Here is a 6,029-nt window from a genome sequence, read left to right on the forward strand (position 1 = left end):
CCAGGGCCTGGTATCTACTAGGTGGAGAGTATATCTTTGTTGAATGAAGACCTTGGTCCTGGGAGATATGCTGGAGGTTGGAGGATGTCTGTAATCCATTCTGTGCCCGAGGGTTGGAGCCAGGAAACTCAGGCTTGAGTCCACCCTCTTTTCTGTTCCCCATCAGCTGCGCTAAAGCAACTGTCACGTTGAGTCCAGATTGCAAATAAACACACAGCAATGAGTGATGCAAGGTTGCCCTGACTTCATTCAGTGACTGAAAGAGCTTCCTTGAAGATTTGCAGTGACAGACTGTTACTGGCTGTTTGCTCTTGCAGAGATTATTAAGGGCATTTCCCTGGTGGCGCAGTGGTAAAGAATCCACCTGCCACTGCAGGAGATGCAGGTTCGATCCCTGGGTGGGGAAGGTCCCCTGGAGAAGGAAATGGCAACCCTGTCCAGGATTCTTTTTAAAAAACTTTATTTATTATTTTTGGTTGCACTGGGTCTTCGTTGCTGTGCAGGCTTTTTCTAGTTGCGGTGAGCAGGGGCTACTCTAGTTGAGATGCGCAGGCTTCTCCTGTTGTAGAGCATAGGATCTAGGTGCGCACGCTTCAACAGCTGCGGCTGCTGGACTTGGTTGCTCTGAGGCATGCGGAATTTTCCCGGACCAGGGATTGAACCCGTGTTCCCTGCACTGGCAGGCAGATTCTTATCCACTGTATCACCAGGAAAGTCCCCCAATCCAGTATTCTTGCCTGGGAAATCCCATGGGCAGAGGAGCCTGGTGGGCTACAGTCCATGGAGTCACAAAAGAGTTGGACATGACTTAGCAACTAAAGAACAACAGCAAGATTATTAAAAGAGGGGACAGGGGACTAGGATTTGGGGTGGGAGTAAGGAGGCAATAATAATGTAGAAATATATGATGGACCTCAAGTTACAGATTATATGTACATACAATATATATCACAAATACATGTATCATAGATGTATGTATATATGTTCACATGTTACATATGTATGTGAGTTTGAGAGCATGTACGGTAGTGGGATTTCCCTGATGGTCCAGCAGCTGGGACTCTGCACTTCCACTGCAGGCGCAGCAGTTAGATCCCTGGCTGGGGAACAAAGACCTCGCCATGCAGTTCAGCCAAAAGATAATTAAAAAAAAATTTTTTAAAGCGAGAGATAGCAGAGAGTTCTATATGAGCTTGGCTAGATCTTGCACACCTTTTCCTTATAGGCCTAAAGTAGCAGAGCAAGTTATTTTACAGTGAGTCCAGTTTGGCAGAAAATACTTTGAACTACTTTCATCTATTGATTTGAAGATTCTGTAGTCAGGACACATGTTGTACTCTGATGCCAATAAGTCATGTGCTTGTTCTCAGCCCGCCAATGGTAAAATGGAAAAGCTGCGTGTGTAGTATTTCTCTGCCTTTTCATTATATTTTTTTAAACTTATTGTGTTTGAGGTCTCCTTTTCCCAGGCTTCAAGGAAAGTTGAATTCTTTCCTTGAAGAAGGTTGAATTCGTTCTTCCTTTCGGTTTCTGCCCTCCTAAGGTTGGTCCAGTAGTTTGTGTAAGCTTTGTATAGGGTGAGATTTGTGTTGAGTTTTTCTTTGTTTGTTTGTTTGTTTTTCCTCTAATGGGCAAGGCTGTGTGAGGTGATAATCCTGTCTGCTGCTGATTTGGTTTGTATTTTTGTTTTGTTTGTTGTTTAGATGAGGCATCCTGCACAGAGTGCTACTGGTGGTTGGATGATGCCGGGTCTTGTATTCAAGGAAACTTGTATTCAAGTTTCCTTTGTGTGAGTTCTCACTATTTTATACTCCCTAGGGTCAGTTCTCTGGTAGTCTAGAGTCTTGATTTCTCCCTAGGATGTCCTCCAACACTGTGCTGATCTCTAGACCTGCTGTGTGGGCAGCTCAGATTCTAATCTGGTCCTACTCCTGTGTGTTCTTGCCTCCAACGTCCACAGCTATCAGAACTAATCGTTTCCTTTTGTGGGAGCTCTCAATGCCCTTTTATATATTCCATAGACACAGAGTCTGCCTAACTGATCATGTGGATTTAACCTGCACTTCATAGCTGGTGGGAAGGTTTGGGTCTTCTTCCTTCGCCACACTGTCCTTGGGTTTCAACTGTGGCTCTGTTTCCACCTCTACATGTGGGTCGTCCACTGGGGTTTAGCTCGTGAGGCTGCCCTCAAGGACTTGGGTTTGCCCCTATGAGGGCCAGGTGTGGAGGTGGTGCAGCTGCTTGGGTCACAGGGGTTCTGGCAGCACCAGGTATTGAGCGGGGTTGGTAGCTAGGGCAGCAGGAAATATAGTGCTCTAGGAGGGTATGGCAACCAGTATTGGCCAATACGCTCCAGTGTTCTTGCCTGGAAAACCCCCCTCCCTGACAGAGAAGCCGGGCAGGCCACAGTCTATGGGGCTGCAAAGAGTCGGATATGACCGAAGTGACCCTGCACGCATAGACGCAAGACTTTTTTTGCCTGTGGCAGCTCTGCCACTGCATGTGAATTATAGATACCCTATTACGCTTTCCATTCTGACCTGCTAATTCAGTCAAAGTGTGTTTTGTTCCATTTTATGGTAAATGTTAGTATCTACATTTTGGTGTCATCTAACATTTTTACAAGTCTTCTAAATTTTTAGAGGAATAACTCAAATAAAAGTGCTTTGTAGACCTTTGATTTTCCTTAGGTATAACATAAGTTCACATGGAAACTTGGCAACTGTTCTCCGTATTTGAGTATTCTATAGACCGGGTATTACACTGACTACTAATATGAAAAATGCATGCTTCCATAAAAAGAATAGAGCCAATTTTGTGTTTGCTTAAGTCAACCAAATATATCAGCACGGTTACTCTTCCGTTTATTTTAATACATACATCCAAATAACCTTTAGAGTAAAGCTAAGAAGATGAAGAGTTGCCAACAAAAAAAAATGCTTAATGCCAGATTCCTCCTACCCAAAAAGCTTTGTTTTTACTATTGATTTGAATGAAACACCCCATTTTCCTTCTAGTGGTTTCCTCATTTATCAATAGCTCTTTATCCTCGTGAGCGTGAGAACCACCAACTGCAAATGGGCTGAGTACAAACCACCTTTAGAAACTTTGAACAATCACATCCATTTTAATGTTGAATAAAAAGTTTGAAACCTAATAGGTTCATCTAGCCAGCAAGCCATTATACACTATTTTACTGCCAGTTTTCTTTAATTACCACTCATACATGATATATTTACAGTTCTGGGAAATTACACCCATACATGATATATTTACAGTTCCAGGATCTTGAAAAAGACCACAACTCTTATAAAGATTGTGTTTATACAGCTTTGCCATTGTAAGTTACTTGATCACTTTGCGTATTTGTACAGCTGAACCCCAAAGGTAGGACACTCCTGCAAAAGGCTTAACTGGAATAGACATGTTATACCATGGTTAGGATTAGGGTGAGAGATATGTCATTTTCTTGACTTAAAGATGTTCCTACATTACCTGTCTATACTGCTCTCCACCCGGGTGCCCTTTCCCAATAAAATCTCTTGCATTGTCAGCACATGTGCTCTTCGGACAATTCATTTCCGAGTGTTAGACAAGAGTCCAGTTTTGGGCCCTGGAAGGGATCCGCCTTCCTGCAACAAATGGCGACTCTGGTGGGATTCTTCTTCGCTGAGACTGACACCCTGACCACTCGGGGTACTCAGGGGCCAGCTTACCTGCCAATGGACCAGACCCAGCGGCCGCAACTGGGACCCTTTTTTCCCTGGTCTCCTGACATGGACAACTGGCCAGAGTGTCCCGACCGGTAAGGAACAAGAGACCTTATTGACCTCTCTCCCCTCCCCTCTCTTTTCCCTCTCCTTAACCCTTCCTATCCTTCCCTGTTTTTCTAGTTCCCCACTTCTGGACGCAGGAATCTGGTCGAAGGGCCCTCAGCCTGAGCTGAAGATTGGAGATTGATTACCTCCTATTGGCAGAGAACTCGAATTCTGGTTCTGGTCTGGTCTGATTTCTGGTAGGGCCGAGTTCCAGTCCTCCCTTCTCTGGAGGCCCAGGGAAAAGTCCCATAACGCCTGGGCATCTGAACGTGGCAGGAGACATCTGTAAGTCCACCCCTTTTGCCCCCCTCTCCCGCCTCCTCCCCCTTCTTTCAACCTGGCTTCCTTTCCTCCCTTGAAATCTTTGATGTTAGTACTTGGATCTGAAGTTCTGTGTCTCTATAGGAGGTTTTCTGAGAGACTGTACTCTTGTATTTAAGGGATTCCCTGGTGATGCAGAGTTTAAAGCATCTGCCTGCAATGTGAGAGACCTGGGTTCGATCCCTGGGTCGGGAAGATCCCCTGGAGAAGGAAATGGCAACCCACTCCAGTATTCTTGCCTGGAGAATCCCATGGACAGAGGAGCTTGGTAGGCTACAGTCCACAGGTCGCAAAGAGTTGGACACGACTGAGCGACTTCACTTTCACTTTCATGATAAAATATCAGATCCTTTGCATGGTAATTATCATACTTCAGGGCCTCCAAAATAAGAGAGAAAATTGCATTACCTTTCCAGATAGGCTCTGTCCTGACTTCTAGTCTTCTGGGGTGACAGTAAAAAACAGAACTGAAAGGCAGGTGGGCAGAAAGTGTCTGAACTCCAGGAAGGTATTCACTGAGAATGGATTTCGAGTTGTCTACCTTGCAGTTCTGCTATTCAGAGATTTGGTTTCTTTTGTGTTTTTGATAAAAGAGGAGTGCACGGAAAGGCATAGACTGACCATTCCTTACTGTATTTCTTTGCAGAAACAGACAGTATAAAGGCTTCCTAAGTGCCTTACAACATTGGTTTAGTGGATACTGTGATGCACCATTCAAGCTCCCAAGTTCCGCATTTTTGCCTGAGGTTGATGGCAGCTCACCATGTCTGTGGGAACTGCCCTGCACAGGGCAAGCTGCTTCATCTAAGATTAGGTTCCCTCTCCAGGGGCAGCCAGTATCCAATGATTGGCCCTCTATCTCAACAACTCCCATGGGTGGCTCTAGAGACTGTCATACAAGGTTCAGAAAAACAAACATCATACATTAATGCACACATGTGGAATCTAGGAAAATGGTACATATGAACTTATTTGCAAGGCAGAAACAGAGACACAGATGTGGAGAACAAATGTATGGACGCCAAGGGGGGAGGGGAGGGGGAGGTAGGGTGGATTGGGAGATGGGGATTTATACGCTACCGATACTATGTACAATAAAATAGGTAACTAATGAGAACCTACAGTAGAGCTCAGCAAACTCTACTCAGTGCTCTGTGGTGACTTAAATGGGAAAGAAATCTAAGGACGAGGGGATATATGTATGGTTGATTTACTTTGCTGTACAGCAGAAAATAACACAACATTGTAAAGCAACTATACTCCACTAACAAATAAATGTGTATGTGTGTGTTAGTTGCTCAGTCATATCCGACTCTTTGTGACCTACCAGGCTTCTCTGTCCATGGAATTCTGCAGGCAAGAATATTGGAGTGAATTGCCATTCCCTTTTCCAGAGGATCTTCCCGACCCAGGGATCGAACCCTCATCTCCTGCATTGCAGGCAGATTCTTTACTGTTTGAGCTACAGGAAAGTCCTAATAAATAAATCAATAATTTTTTTTAAAAAACAACTCTGACAGGCCATCCCTACTCCAGAGCTTTCCCATAAAATCACTTGAGGCCTCTTTTGAGCCAGCATCACAGGTCAACTCTGCTTAACCCTTCCGTAAGCAGTGCTGTCAAGAGTACTCCCTGCAAGCAAATTTCGGCCTCAGAGACTTCCCCCCTCAAACCCGACCTAAGACATAAAACAAAATTCTTTGGCAGAATTAAAGATGACCATTTTTTATCTCATGGTAGATTATTGCTCAATTAACCTGGCTTGAATGAATGAACTGGCCACAGTCAAATTCCTGCTGGCTTTCCTGTGGATCAGTGTGTGGATCCTTTGGGGGTACAGACTTGGTTGTGTATATGTCCCTTTGAAAAGGAGTAAAAATATTTAAGCAT

The 6,029-nt window shown here is 44.5% G+C and overlaps 1 long non-coding RNA gene across 1 annotated transcript; it reads left to right on the plus strand.

Annotated features, from left to right (window-relative positions):
• The first annotated feature begins 3,351 nt into the window (after window positions 1–3,351).
• Window positions 3,352–5,444, plus strand: LOC138417846 (uncharacterized). The gene is made up of 3 exons (XR_011248320.1): window positions 3,352–3,805; window positions 3,894–4,103; window positions 4,786–5,444. It is a non-coding gene; the product is annotated as an uncharacterized lncRNA (long non-coding RNA).
• Window positions 5,445–6,029: the final 585 nt, after the last annotated feature.

This window comes from Ovis canadensis, chromosome 13 (genome assembly GCF_042477335.2).
Source record: "Ovis canadensis isolate MfBH-ARS-UI-01 breed Bighorn chromosome 13, ARS-UI_OviCan_v2, whole genome shotgun sequence".
Lineage (NCBI taxonomy): Eukaryota > Metazoa > Chordata > Mammalia > Artiodactyla > Bovidae > Ovis > Ovis canadensis.